The 15,510-nt window shown below is 44.6% G+C and overlaps 1 protein-coding gene across 1 annotated transcript in view; it reads right to left on the bottom strand.

Moving 5' to 3' along the window:
• The window catches only part of foxp2 (forkhead box P2), a 105,426-nt gene extending 91,607 nt beyond the window's left edge, over window positions 1-13,819 (bottom strand). Inside the window, exons 1-3 of the mRNA XM_062383186.1 lie at window positions 13,544-13,819; window positions 4,310-4,374; window positions 3,578-3,649 (exon numbers count right to left, since the gene is read on the bottom strand). The gene's annotated coding sequence lies outside the window, so the exon portion shown is untranslated. The remainder of the gene's footprint in view (window positions 1-3,577; window positions 3,650-4,309; window positions 4,375-13,543) is intronic.
• Window positions 13,820-15,510: the final 1,691 nt, after the last annotated feature.

Genomic DNA, 15,510 nt, shown 5'->3' with positions numbered 1-15,510 from the left:
ACCCCCCCCTTGAAAAATCAGGTGTCAAACTGGCAAATTGTAACTAACCGCAAAGTATCAGAAAATATTTACTTGGTGCAAGCTGCCTGCCGAGACCGTACAAAAGCTGGGAATATTCCCAGGCAATTCTCACCGGATAGAAATAAAAGCCATTAAAATGGTGGTTGACTGTCCTGGTCGATAAAGTTAAATCTCAAAGATGTGTTTACAATAATCTACTTTTCATGGGAAACAGACATCCATTAAAAAAAATGACAACGCCAAAATAACGATTATTGGCCCCGATTTGTCGGCAATTAAAAATAAATATGCACTGTAATATAATATGCAGTCCCTGAGATAAACAGAAGTCACCAGTGGGTTAAAAATGCATAGATTTAGTTCATAATCACAATATCCCTATAATCCATTGCACTGTGAGGGGCTAACATAAACAAGGGGCTACGTGTGCAGGCTGAAAAATTAGGCTGCGTGACAGTTTGGCGATAACACACGAGTTCAATCTGTCAGGACGACCGGAATTCAGACCTCGGGAAAAGAATGCCCGACTGTGTGCGACTGATTCATTGGACATGATCACCTGCAAATGAAGCCACTCATAATTCTTCCCACCTGAAATAAGGAGTTCAAACCGGTGTCAGGCGGCTCTGATGTCATGCCTGCCTCGGGTTGGGTTTCACAATAATCTCGGTGCTCTTGGAAAGATGCCATCGCGTCCAGCTCCTGCACCCGAGATTTCCCCAATTAAATTGCAGAGGGGAAAGAATAACACGTGAAACACGAGATCCCTGCTCGTTTATAGAAATTAAGCCGGCGCATGCAGTATTTGCAATCAGTCATTTCCAGAGTATCAGTCATCTCTAATACGAGGCGGACACATAGAGGAATACCTGAGGGGCCCCAGAGTACGCTGAGGCCACCTCTGCAAAGGGCAAATTCACCCTTTGTCCAAGGAAAACTTCCCGAAATCTCATTCCTCTGCAAAATTGCATGAAGCTGTGGAATTTTATAAACAACTGGATAGGTATAAGGTAGGGTAAAGAGAAAGAATAGAAGAAAGAAAGAGGGATGGCCTGGCCAGAGATAGACGGATCAATAGACTCATTGAGCCTCTTTATATTCTCCTTAAGGAATGATGGTGATACTCATTCGGAGCCTTATCGCCTCTGTCGCCATTCTCATGGCAACTGTGCACTCTGGACAAACACTCTCCATGCAATCTCTTTTCTACACTCCTCTCTCCATCTACCCTCCACATCACCCTCTTGTTTTTCTATTCCATCGCTCAGTCGTTCTCTTTCACATCAGACTGGTGCGAGGTAAACACCTGACAGCGGCTCGGGGGAGACTGGACCAACTTGGTTTCATATGGGAGGTGTTCCCACCAGCAATAGAGGACAAAAAAAAAATCAGGTGTGAAAAACATTTCCTCAGCGGAAATAAGTAAATTTCCGGAGTCTATTTAAAAAACGGGACAGCCCCTAAACCGAGAGAGATCAGCGAGAGGGCAGGACGTCATCGGTCCAGTTTACTCACAGCAGGACACAAGCAGACCCAAAACCCAACCTCATTAAACTGAATTATGGAAACTTGGGGAACTTCCAAAACTTCCAACTCCACTCCCTCCCCCACCATCGCCTAAGAGGGAAGACAAAACAGTGGACCATAGAGAGAAGGGTGCGTGGAGAACGGCAGCAGATCCTTGGGAGTGAGAGCAAGAGGGAAGCAGGGAAGGGAAAGTAAACCTTTGATGAGTAAGACTTTTTTTGTTAAGCGAAGGGGGCTTAACTTTAAAATATTCTGGGTGGCGGTGAATGGGGGATTGACCAATGGCCCTGATCCCAGCCACTCACTGGGGCACTGGGGTTAATGGTGGATAAAGATTAGAAAAAAAGAGGGGGGTTGCTTCGGGCTGCTTTCCCTGATCTCCACATCCCCACCCCGCAGTTTCCACCTTCTCTACCAATCCCAAATCAGCCAGACAATGGAGGCTACCAATGGGGAGTGATCCCATTGCCTTTGATTCCTGCCTCTACCCCCGCGACCACTCCGAGTGCCCTGGGTAAAGACCCGTTGAGGTTCCCCCTGTTTGCCCGGTCGCAGGGACGGCAGTTAGCGGGGGCTCAGAGGAACCATTTGAGGATTGGAAAGGGAATGACAAGAGGTCTGTGATCTGTGACAAGAAATCAATTCCTAACTGGAAATGTGAGCAGAGGGCGGTTCAGAGCCGCTTCTTTAGACTTACACTTAATTGCTGTAGATTTTTTATATACGTCTACAGTGGAAGTGCACGTTGCAGTGGTGGGGCAATTACACTTTTTTCGGAATGATTAGAAGGACTTTTTCTTAAGGCCAGCAGATATGCGGTAAGAGTTCATCTTTGAAGATTTAACTGAATACCAGACAAATTAAGAACTACTATTTCAATCTCTTTTAGGTGGAAGTGGAAATCTGGACTGGGCTTCTCCCAGGGAAGATAGGACTCGAGGGGACGTTGGCCTGGTTCTACAGCCAAGCCACTCAGCATCTTTGCTCCGGCCCGTTCGCTTTCATCAGATCGATACCTCAAAGGCACGGCTTCATGATGGGCAGTAAGAAAAATAGATTTCCCTCCTTTGGATGCAGAGTAAACCCGAAAATCTAAATAAAGTTAGTTAAACGACAACTCTTGCAAAACTTGATTCTTCGATGCCACGTGTGGATGCAAATTTGAACCCTTTCCATCCCCATGCCTGCCAGAAAGCGTTTGGAAATGTGTGTGCAGCATGGATGCGTGATGAGAGACCCAATCAATAGAAAAGGCCAAATTAGTCTTGTTGGAGATCTAATTGGTAACTCTCATTACGTGACCCGACATTCTTCACACTCATTTGCGGACTGACCTGGTAGCAAACACCTCCTTGTGTCATTAGTTTAGCAAAGGTGGATCGTGTCCAAGTTTTGGAGGAACTGCATAAGGTGCTCGAATGACCAAAGAGTAAATATTGAAGGATATAAACTAATCATCCATTAAATTCACTCAGAAGGGCTCGTTATTTAATATTCGGTTAAAACATTGTGCTTTAGAAATGCATAAAAGTAGATGTCTCAGTATCTGAAATCATTTAATACTAGAAAGATATAAGCTTTTAAATCCCAACAACTTTTCAAATTATGATGTTTTAATCATAATGACTCCAAATGGTGTAAAAAGTTCGGCAATAACAACCGTCTCTAATTTACATTTAATGGTGATTTAAAATGATTCTTTGTTTTACTGAATAAAATATATGACTTAATGATCCATTACTCTGTGTGAAGCAGTAAATTATAATGTGGAACATCTTGTGTATGTCGCCTTCTTTTCCTCCAAAAATCAAATTAATACATTCCAGAACATAACATCTTTATTTTGTATCCTACTTTTTAAATACCTGGCTCTGCTGTTTTTATCATTTCAGCACCCAGCACTGTGTCACTCTGCAGCCGAGCCCCACCAACACGCACGAGTGATGTGGCTCATTACAGTCGACACAATAATCTGGGAGAAAACACCAACACCAGATATGCAAGGACAATGAAAAGAACCTTCACTTACCACTTTGGACTTTACAGTGCGTGTCGTCTGCTTTCTTCTACGGGCGCAGAACGTGCATGTGCATATTTCATCCTAGGAGGAGAGAAAAATGGAAAAAATAAGATGAAATGTAACAGCAGAACAATGGGAGGAGGCCCACTAACATCAGTTTAAAGCGAATATAAACCCTGTTCACTTTGTCCTGCTCTATCCCCGCTACAAATCTCAATCGAGACATCAACAAAATAAATAGAAAAGAGACTGTTATCCGAGCTTGCCCACATTTGTCGGCCATAATGCATATCATAACTTCTAAGCTGGAGTAGATTGAAAATCCTTGGGGTGTGAACACCAAACAGGCACAACTGAAAGGTTGCCCAGTGGAGGGGGAATTCTATCAAGGTGGACAAGATGAAGATTTGTTACATTTGAGGGGGAATGGAGGCCCCTTGACCTCGGCTGGCTGCTACAATCACCCGAACACAGTGGGGCTAACGATACTGTAATAACACAACCAAAGATACAGTGGGTGTCCTGATATAAAAAAAACTAAATTGGTTCATCATTTTATTCCAAGACATTTCTTGTAAGAGTTTTATTCTGAGATGTGAGACGAGCATGAGAATCTACAGTAGGTCACTGTTCATTTTAACACCGAGCCTCGCGGAGACACGGTTAATGCCGCTCTAATCTTTCTCAAGGTTGAGGAGTGTTTGACAGACGGACATGGAGGGGTCGTGTTCCAGTACTCACCCTAAGGGAGAGAAGTTGATGTTGTTGTCCGTCACGGGAAAGGATGAAGTCCAGCGACGTCAGCTCTGTGAGATAAGACAAAAGCAGCGAGTATACCATTAGTCCAAATCCATGTCATGACACACTCGTCTTTTTGTCTTTTCATGTTTCCCAGGCACATTCAGCGCCGCCGTGGACATGTGTGGGCTCGACTGGGTCTTGCATAACGACTTTCTGTACGACTTGAAGGTGAAAGCAATAAAGTTTAGAACAACAAAGTGCACCTGGATTCTGCTGTGAAGCGCATGTGTGATCTTTAGTGTGTGCCAGCGTGTGTGTGTGTGAGTGCATGCACAAACAGGCAATGTACAGTACAGTACAACCTATGCCCCCCCCCCCGTACTCCTCAAGTTAAAAAGGTGCAGTGCCTGGGAGGCTCGAGCTATCATCGCCAAGTAAATCACAGTGTTAACCCGACACAACTGATTTCTCGTGTACTTCCACTGAGCCGCCGACATCTAAAGTACACGTGCTGTGCTGTGGCATTCATGTAATTTAGAGACCATTAGTATTGATGATTTTTTCAGTTAATCACACGACGGCAGAGTGCACAACACCACAAACTGCGGCTACAGATTGCCCCAGACATTTTTACTGCACATACATCACATTAAGAGCATTAGGAGGGGAAAAGAAAAGAAAAAACTGCCTCTTTGTGGTGGTGGGGGGGAATTTCTGCAACCAAGGGGCATGAGGGGCACGAAATGGCCTGGATGTTCCTCTCTTGAGATTTTTTTTTTTTCCCCCTCTTTCCTTTTTATTCTCCCAGAATCCCGATGACCCCTACAGGCAACCAGCGACTGCTGAATCCTGAGGAATGTGCTCTCTGAACTGTACAAAAAGCCCTCAGCTCAAAACAGCACAGCTGAAAACAAAACATGCCAACTGCGATAATTTCTCACTGTTTTGAGTTTGTGGAAAATGTTGCACAGATTGCTCCTCTGGAGAGGGGTGAGGGGGTTTTAGGAGCGGTGTGCACAAACCAACTGGGTTGGTATGCTGGGAAAATAGATATGAAATGGTTGGCCAAGTTCAGAATCAACATTTGTTTGGTTTTTGTACATATACATATCGATCACCAAGATAATTTAGGATATATAAAGCAGAGATGTTCCAATACTGAGTCAGGTATCGGAGATTGCGCAAAATAGTCAAAAAACTGCAATCACTTCTTCTTCGCGGCCCCGAAACAGCAGTTGCGCTGTACTGCTATACTTTGAGAGCAGTGAAGAAGAACAATTGATTTCCAGTAGCATAGTGTTGGGCTAAAATATCCGCAATTTGGCTATATTTCCCAGTGAAGGGAAGGGAAATGGTGACAGAACATCCCGAACATAAGGCAAAAGGATACAAAAAAAAAGTCTTTAATAAGTGTAATGAGGTTTTGCAAGAAGCCTCGCTGCACGGGATGATTAAAAACAATTCATCTTGAAGTAAAAGAGCACAATTACTTTTAAATACAACCTGGATGTAAAACGTTATTTCAAGCTAATGACCCTTTACCTAAAATTATTTGGGGCTGCGTCGACTTCAGTATCACAACACCCCTGGGCTGTGCAGATGTCATGTTTTATTCACTGGCAACGCATTAGGAATGCTATTAGTCTGTATGACCTCCAATTCGCTGGGATTTACAAATACCACATATACCTTTATTCCAAATATAACAACCATCGGTAAATTCTATCAACTTATAAATATGGCAAACGCACTTAAGTATTCATGAAGGCCTAATAATGCTATAGGCTGATATTTACATAAAGCGCTCGCTCACTAAGTCTAGATAAACTATTTAAGACCCGGACCACAAATACCTCCACACTGCAGAAAAAGGAGGGTCCCGCGATGAAAGAGGACATTATGCTAACAAGTCAGATTACTGTACACAATAACTTTATCTTAAAAGTAAATACCATCCTTGGTGTTGGGGGGGGGGGGGGGAAGAAAAGAGGGAGGGGAGGGCATTATGGAAAGTCACTGGCAATATTTCTGTAGGGACCAAACGCTCCTTATCAGTGTTAGTCGAGCAATTCAGGCCCGCCCGAAGAAAGATGAGTCTTCAAACTCATTCTATTCATGGTCAGACGTGTAATTACCCTCAGCTCACAGTCTAGACGTAACCGCTTTCACAGTATTTAAGACCCCCTATGCAACGCGCTGGACGCCATCTCCTACCGCCAAGCCCCGCACGTTAAATCTGTGGGCAGATAAATTAGTGAAGAATGCAATAAAATAGACACAATGAGGGGGAACTTTATCCTCCCTGCTGCTAAATGAGATTTCTTTGAAATGCAGATCAGTGGCTCTAGATTAGTGAATTTTAGCTGCTGTCAACATCATAACAAAATACAAATGCAATTGTTCGCCGGCGCCTTATCTCCTTGCTTCCATCTGCTGGCTGGTTATTTACTCCCCCCTGATTTACTATGCAGATCTAAATAAGTCGCATCAAAAGGAGGGCTTACTGCACAATGCCTTCTTAAGCTTCTACATCAAGGTATTTGAAAAACCGGTAGTCACATGAAAAGGCTGCCCATCAAAGGCACATCTCTAATGAACTCTCCTATATCAGAGGGGGCTTGTGGGGCCTGGATTTAATGCTGTCTGTGTGGCGAGAGAGAGGAGCACAACTACAAATCAGGCCCACCAAGCCACGGCGGAGAAGGAGGGGAGGAGGAGGATAGAGAGGGGGAGAAAAGGAGCAACTGGAGGAGGAGGAAGGCCATCGGTTATCAGCTGAGATTAGCTCAGCACAGGGCCTAGTCCTAGGTCTTTGCATTCATCCATCTATCTCCTAAGTCTAGGCTGAGGAAGGCACTCAAAAAAAGACTACAAAAGCACTAGATTAGAACAAGTTACAATGGATTAAACTGGATTTGACCATAGGTTTGTTGTACAGGAAAAGTAGCCAAAGACAACCAAGGAGAAAACCTTCAAAAACACAGGATCTTTCAGGATTTTTGTGCAACTGTACTGCAAGAAAATCAAATGATTATGGATCAGTGTCTGTTCGAAATGACTGATCAATCCAGTAATCATAAATTGAGGGAGATTCTTGGACTGTCATTGCAAAGGAAAAACATATTCTGCTGTCTCCCCATTCTAATTTACCCCAGGTCTGGAAACAGCTTTGCTTAATCTCAAACAGAGCTTTTGCATTACGCTCCTGCAATAACCTTTAATTTCATGGTGTATTTGTTGCATTCGGCGCACAGGCCGGATTACAACTGACAATCTTTAGACTTGCGCGGTGAGAAATAAACTGCATGGAGAGATCGTGATCTGCGCCGCTGCCCCCCCCCCCACACACACACACACACACCGCCCGCGATACGTCGCTGCCACCATCCCCTGCTTTGTAGCAACTGTGTCTGGATGAAGGGGGAGACCCCCACCAACAAGCATGCAGTTTACCAGTGAACAATTAGCCCCGGAGCAAGAGCACGCCCGGCAATGGCACATGTGGTTAAGAGGCGTGCGCTGCGGGAGAGCGCCAGATGATGAAGGGATGAGGATGGGGCAGGGGGGGGGGGGATACTGAGGGAAGGAGGTGCGTGGCGTGTGCCAGACACGCGTGTGCCAGTTTTTTTGTTTTTCGGGGGGCTACTGGGCACACGTCCTTTGTGATTCGCTTACAGATACTCTTTCCAGAGAGGATAAAAGAGGGATAATTGGAGGCGTTTCCACCTCCTCAAACCCAATACAACTTTGAGTCGGAATTTTTAGGATCCCGTCCAGATTGAGCTGTAATGTGAAGGCATCCCATGGCTGAGTCGCCGTGCTACAGACACTTCTCGTCCCTCCCCACACTCCGCCTCGAGGGCCTTTCTGCTTTGCGGCGTGCCAACTGGGCCTGGTGCCAGTCGCATTTGCAACCACAAGGGAGCCTTGTCTTTTTGCCATGCCTAATGAAATGACAAAACAACAGATTTGCATATGCAGAAACAGGTGTTGTAACAGGTTTGACTGCTTTTGACCCAGGCCGTGTTAAAGAGAGAAAATGCACAGGAAGAAGAAAGAAAAAAAACATGCAGGAAAAGAAAAAGTTTATGACCAACAGCTGCCTGGAGGTATTTAGGCTCTGATGAGTTGCAAGACTGCACCATCTGCCCGGCTGCCTGCCAGAAGTGACAATGTGAATTAAAACCCACTCATCAAATATCATAAAAATAAACCATTGTTTTTGCTGCGTCCATATGTTGTGGCCATTTTATTTCATGCACAGAGAGGAGCATTTGGAGGCTGAGCTCTGAGGCCTGTAGCCATGATCCAGGGAAAAGCGGAGAACCGCACAGTAGCCTGTAATTACCCTCCCACCGATCCGCTGTCTTCAGACCAGAGCCCTGCGTCATCCCAGACATTATCCCAGTCCATCCTCTCCACATTACAGAGGAGAAAACCTAGGAGGGCCGATGTGGTGAAAACATGGCCATTGTTTAGAGTAGGATTATGGGTTGACATCCGAGAGGACGAGCTTCAGAAAGTGAATCAGATCAAAATCACTACACATTGCCTGCTTGTAACCAGACAACTGCTTTAATGATGTATGCAAATGTATGTTCCCAACGCGAGACACAAATAATGTGTGTGTGTGTGGCTGCAAAACAACACAAACACAAAATGATGCATTTCTGAAAATGTCAAATCTCTCCCGCTTCACATTTTGACCAAAATAATGTCCTGACCCAAAGGGGGCTTTGACTGGAGACATTCCTTTTGTCCTTTACTGAAAGACAAAGCTACTGCGCAACACCCCCGGCCCACAGAGCCCACTCAAACACCAACAACCCCCCCCCCCACAACATTTCCATTTTTTCCCCCTCCTGTTCTTATTTAGGTGAGTGAGACAGAAGGAACAAACCTGAGACAGTCGTGACCCTGCGTGAGTGTTGGAACTTGGTCTAGAGCTACGCCGGCAGAAGGCAGCACCATATGCCCTCCGCCCCGAGCTGGATGCTCTTTCTGCAGCCTAATGTGCCTGTCAAAAACTGTTACTGTCATGACCCCCCCTTCCTCTCTATGTTTTTTTTTCTTTCCTCTCGCAACATGTTAGAAATAAACATTTGCTTTTCCCATTTTCTCTCTGTATCTCTGGGTAGAAAAAGAGGGAAGGTCCTTGTAGATGTGAGGCTCCGAACTCATCAACAAAGAGTGCAGGGCCGCTGATCAGCTGCTACAGCCACACATATATCAAAAACTAATCATTTTACTAGATCGTTAGCCTCTGGGTCTCAGTTGAGAGCAATTAATTAGGTTGGAAACAAAGCTCTCACTTCCCCTTTCCTCATTTGCATTGTCAAACGTGCAGCACATCCACCAAACCGCTACCAGTCAAAGAGATGCCTTAATAAAAGGCCATTTAAATGTTGGTTGCGTTGGCTGCCACCAGGAGCTCCGGCGCTGTCTCACATGATGTTTTGACTGTTTACGAGTGACAGGCTGACGGCTGAATGCGCTGAGAGCGGTGACCTTGCCTTTTTACCACGACTGACCCTGTATTTTTAATTCAGCCCAAGACCTCCCCCCTCCCTCAAAAACAAATGTTTTCACACCAGGACACTGTCCATGCGACCGTGCCTTGAATAGACGCCGGCGTGCCTTCACACCACACTGACCAGCGAGTAAACATGCAATTGTTAACTCAGCAAAGAAGGAAGAGGAAGAGAGAGAGAGAGAGAGAGAGAGAGAGAGAGAGAGAGAGAGAAGATGAAGGGTCTGTGGCTGCTGTTGATGTGCTGCGATTCAGGGAGTGCATGCACGCTGTAGTTTATGTGGATAAACACGCCGGTAGGTCAGCTAGTGTTCCAGGCCAAGCTTATGGCAGTCTGGAGTGTCAGCTCAATGGGAGACTATTAAGCACAAGGTCACAGTCAAGACTGCGGTGCCAGGAGGTGAACTCTTACGAAAAAGGAATTATTTTTATATAGCTTATATTGCATACACAAACCAGGAGTTTGTTTTATGAGATTACATCAATGTCCCTCTCCATTTCAGGATCGGCAGCCAAAAGCTACATTTTCTGGCTGGTCGGTGTCGGGGTCATTGGTGTGTGGCTTCAGAATCATTAGTGGGTGGTTCCATGATGAATTTGCACATCAGTCCTTGCAGATTGTTCTGGACTAGACATAAAACCACATAATCATGTTTATAACTGGCCGAGCAAACATGAAACTCAAAATTAGGAATTTAAAACAAAAACATAATCCACATGTGGCTATGATCTGCGATAAAAGGAAAATGGCCGGTGTGAATAAGTAAGTGACTCCGTCCTCTGATGGTTCTTAAATCAGCCTTATGTGGGCAGCCTGCGCTCTCCGTCCTAATCCCCGTCCCCTGACCCCACCCTGCACAGCTCTCTCCGGCCAAACAGTCACAATGCCTCTCGCTGACAACAGTGTCGAGTCGGGCTTAAGAAGTGACCTGGAGCGGAACTAAAAAAGTCTGAGCGGTCTCAAGACTCTTAGTAACTGGGGCACACAAAACATCATTACTGTGATGTGGATAATTACAGTGCAAAAAACGGGTGGCCTCTTAAGCATGTAATACACTCTTTTATCTCCGGGAGTCAATCTTTCCGAAGCCGACAGCTCGCAGCATATGATCCCGGTAAACAAATACTTTTGCGCGGCACAAAAGTGCCATTAAAGGCCAAAACTGTCAACACAAATTCCATTCTTACTAGGGGGAGGGAACTGGAATGGGAGGGAGAGAGGGAGGAGGGAGGGAGGGGGGGGGGTGAAAAAAGGACTTGATCACTTCTGGTTGCTTTAACTTGCATGGAGGTTGTCATGGAAACATTTCTGTGAAGTTGACGGGGATAAAACCTGGACATTTGCCATCTAATTGCCTTAAGCTTAAAAACAGGGCCGAGTTAGATACATGTGAAAACGCATTGTTGAGGCTACTCCAGTGAGATGCTGGCACACCACTGCCCCTAACTTTCTTACTCAATTCTTACCCCCCCAATTCGGCAACACTTCAAGGCTCGGGTGAGCGGTCGGTTTCATTACAGAGGTGTTGGGGGATGGGGGGGGGGGGTCGGTGCGATTCAAAAGCCAATCCAAAAGTGAGCAAGTGTTTCATTGCCTCAGAAGTGCTATGACTCAAAGCAGCGTGGATGTGATCTGTGCATTAAACCCACTGTCTGGACTTTGTGAACTCGCATGTCCTCTGTGGTTTCCACAGCCACAGCCGTGCACGCACACGTTTCCTCACGACTCTGTAGATCACGAGCACAAAGCGTTTTTCTACTCCGGCTCTCCTGGACGCAGCAATGTCCACATCCTGAGACGAAATAAAAAAGAAAATCATGCCTCAACCAGTGTTCGCTGAGCTGAGTGCCGAATCTTAATTTTGATAAATGATTGAAACGTATGACAGGGTATACACATTAATCCTGTGGAGGACATTCATTTTCCTATTACCATAATGTAGAGCACGACCGCCCGATGATAAATGCAGCAATCAAAAAATAGATGCAGAGTGGGGGGAGAGTCGGTGGGGGTAATAAGTGCACCGCTCCCGACCACGGTCAGTCCGGGAGAGAGACTAAACGGAGGGTCTCTGCGTCGCTCGCTGTTTCACAAAATCAAGTCCTTACCGCACGACACAACACAACTCACAACAAGCCAACAAGAGGGCACAGACTCCAGATGTTCTTAAAAAAAATGCACTGCTGGGCCAACGCAACAAAGGGGCTGATTGTGCATCGTCGCCGACATATTTCACCAGGGGCATTTATTGCCGCCTGGCCTTTGATGAGTGGGAGCTACAGAGTGAGGGGGGGAGGGGGGACTGGCCCACACCTGCATAACTGAGGAGGGAACACCTGTGCACCCTGCGGCTCGAAACAAGGAGGGTCGATGCACCTAATCCAGGGGTGAAAGCTGATCAGAGGACAGGCCCGGAGAGTTCAGCAGCTCCCACTGCCTGGTTAGCCTTTCTTTAGGAGGAAAAAAAAAAGTTTCACCTATTGATTTTTTTTTTTTGGTGGTGGTGGTGGTGGTTGTGGCAGGGGGGGGGGGGGTCACAGTGATAGTGACAAGACACAGACAGTGACAGAGAAGAAGTTAACACGAGCTTTTTAAAGCTTTCAGGCTAAATTATTTTCGGGTTATTCGTCATGAAATCCAAGCAAGTCTGTTTCTGGACAACGCAAAAAAAGATGGAGTGAAAATTAAAATGGAGCCAACATGCACGGCAAGGTGTCGAGTGCCGATGGTCAAAGATACTGATTGTGTAGATGTAGAGATCCGGATAAAGAGTGGACGACTGGTCATCATACACAACGACAGCCTGTGCGTTCGAATCGAGGTTGGATTTTTTATTTATTTAGGTGCATCAGCCTCAGTTTATAGAAAATGAGGCGACGCTTTTTAAAAACATCACCGAAAAAGTATATTAAAAAACTGCGTGTCAATGGTGATAATACCCTGGCTACACTTAGGGGATTAAAAACCTGCAGTAACTCTTGCCTATTTGATAAATTATAAAATAAAGATGACAAACAGATTTACAATCCAGCTCTCCCTAAATATAAATAGAGATATAACTGTTATGAGTCGCATTACTTGCAGTGTTTTAGTCATTAACGTAATGTAGACGCAGCCCATAAATTACAGCAAACAGTAAATAGGTTGTAAAATAGCTTTCAGTGGCATTAATACAGATATAATCTGACATTATGTGTTATCAAAGGCGCGATGACACCGAAGACAAGTACAAAATAAGACTATTTATCATTAATATGACCTCATTTTGCACTATTATGAGCAGAATGCGTAAAAAAAAAAAGAATTATTAACTAAGTACTTGGGTTATGAATAGAAAATATTCTTACGAGTTAAAATTTTCAAGCCGGGATTTTTAACAAAATAAAAGTCAGTGTTCGGGGGTCCAGAGCAGGCAACTGGGTGGACTGGGGCTGTCCGAGGGTCCTGACACGTGGAGGAGACAACATGAAGCCGAGTGCTGGGACCAAAAGGAGAAACAGGTTTCTGCAAATAAAAACAAATAAGCACAACAAGTCCACGAGTCGCGAGCGGAGTTTGCGGATCTCGCGACTCGGACAAACTTGCTCCGAGTCCCGCAGCCACTTCCCGGATTCAGGGAGAAGTGCGGAGCGAGAGAAAGAAAGAAAGAAAGAAAGAAAGAGATAAAAGCTCTCGGGCTAAAAAAGAAAGAGACAAAACTTACCGCGCGGAAAAAGATGGCAGGTTGTGCTTTTTGTCCCCAAACGCTGCAGGTGAGGAGCCGCCGTCCTGTCGAACAACAACTCGCGGACAGATGTTCGCACGTGACCGACCAAGTTCAGCACAACAGCGAAGAGAAGACGGAACAACAAGCGGCTGCCGGAGTAAATAAAAAAACACACGCGCACACACACACGGCTGGAATATTCCTCCGCTGGGCACCGCTCTCCAAGACACACACACTCTCTCTCTCTCTCTCTCTCTCTAGGTCTCTCTCTCTCTCTCTCTCTCCTGCTGTCTCCCGTCAACGCCGCTGTTATTACTAATGCAACACTGGGGGAAAAGCTAGTACACTACACCCGCGTTTGAATGACGCGCAATGCGAGGAAGACGCTTGTTTTTTTCTTCTTCTTTCGTTACGACTCAAACACACACACACAACCCAGCAAGCCAGTGTATTTGGGACTAGACCCCCCCCCTTCTCTTCCTCCTCCAGCCGCCCTCAGGGGAGGCACTTGCTCGTGCGCGGAGGTGTGTATTGTTATTTTTGGGCGTGCTGCGACCCCGTGTGACGTCAGGGCCACCTGCTACGTAAATACCCCCCCCCCCCATAAAAGTTATTTGAAAAAAACAAACAAACAAACACACAAACAAAAAAGTTTGTTCCTCGAAAAAGTTTGCTGCATCCGAGAACACGTCCAGGCTCAGATGAAAGGAGTCGCTTTGATGCAAATACATCCGCAAACGGGATCTATATGATCACAAAATAACAACACCGAGGCAATAATATTTCACCAACAACTTCCAATTCGTTTCTACACAACGTTACAGTCCCCGTTAGAATATATACATATATATATATATATATATATATATGTTTTTTTTATTATGTGTTTTAGTACTCAATACTACAAATTGAGTACAAGACGCATTACAACCCTATAAGTAGAAGATATGTATGTAATCATTCTCGTAGAAATTAAAGCAGAGGAATTGCATTCATGCAAAACGAAGTGTGTCAAAGTCAGGAAACAAAACACGACTATATACCTGAAGCATCCTTCAGGCCAAACCCTATATACGATCACCATCAGCACATTTGTGGTATATATATGTATGAATTAATGTAAATTAGCCTTAGTTTTTAAATACAAATTTATATGCACCTTATTATTTCATAGTCGAGCAGGGGAAAAATGGTGTGTGCATGTGCAAAATGATGGTTGTAAAAAAGCATATCTTGGGCTATAGAATACTACGATTTGCATAATGTTATTAAATTGCACAATTGCGTATTTTAATGTCAATATGTTCAAGTTTAGATTTTTTCTTTCTAAATTGCATTAAATAGAATTCGCAGCTAAATCAGTACTTTATTTGACGAACGTAATAAAACACACAGTTGAACTGAAGGAATTTTTTTCTTACCCATTCTAACATTCTCACAGGGTCATTTATTTATCAGTCATAAATCTCATCATTTCGGTTTGTTGCTTTCTTCTGTCTCGTCTTTATTTTTCTTCTCCCTTTTCCCTCCTCGAACCGCGGAGACGTTCACGGTCAAGAAGCGAGCCACCAGATTAACATCAGATGAAGGGAAGAAAGGGTGGAGCGAGTTTTTCCTCATGGAGGAAACGCGAGGAGTGCATCTGTCTCATTCCCTCTGCTGTCAACATTTACATGTAATGCTTTTTTATTTGTTATTTAGAAGACAAACTGTGATAGATATGATTTCTACATGGTTTTTTGAATTGAAAATAAACGCATCTTCAAGCCAGTGTGTATTTCTCCATATGCCAATAAAATTTAAAATAGTTATTATAGTTAATATAATAGGCTGGTGCTTTCCTTATAGCAGCTGCTGCTTTAAAAAAATACTCCATACTATTCCCTATAATAGTGGACAGACTGGATTTCCTGAAGCATTGACTTATTTTCATAATGTATTAAAATTGGCCAGAAAAGTCAATT

Source organism: Platichthys flesus, chromosome 23, assembly GCF_949316205.1.
Source record: "Platichthys flesus chromosome 23, fPlaFle2.1, whole genome shotgun sequence".
Classification (NCBI taxonomy): Eukaryota; Metazoa; Chordata; class Actinopteri; order Pleuronectiformes; family Pleuronectidae; genus Platichthys; species Platichthys flesus.
Note: the sequence above shows the minus strand (reverse complement) of the source record. Positions and strands in the feature narration are given on the sequence as shown.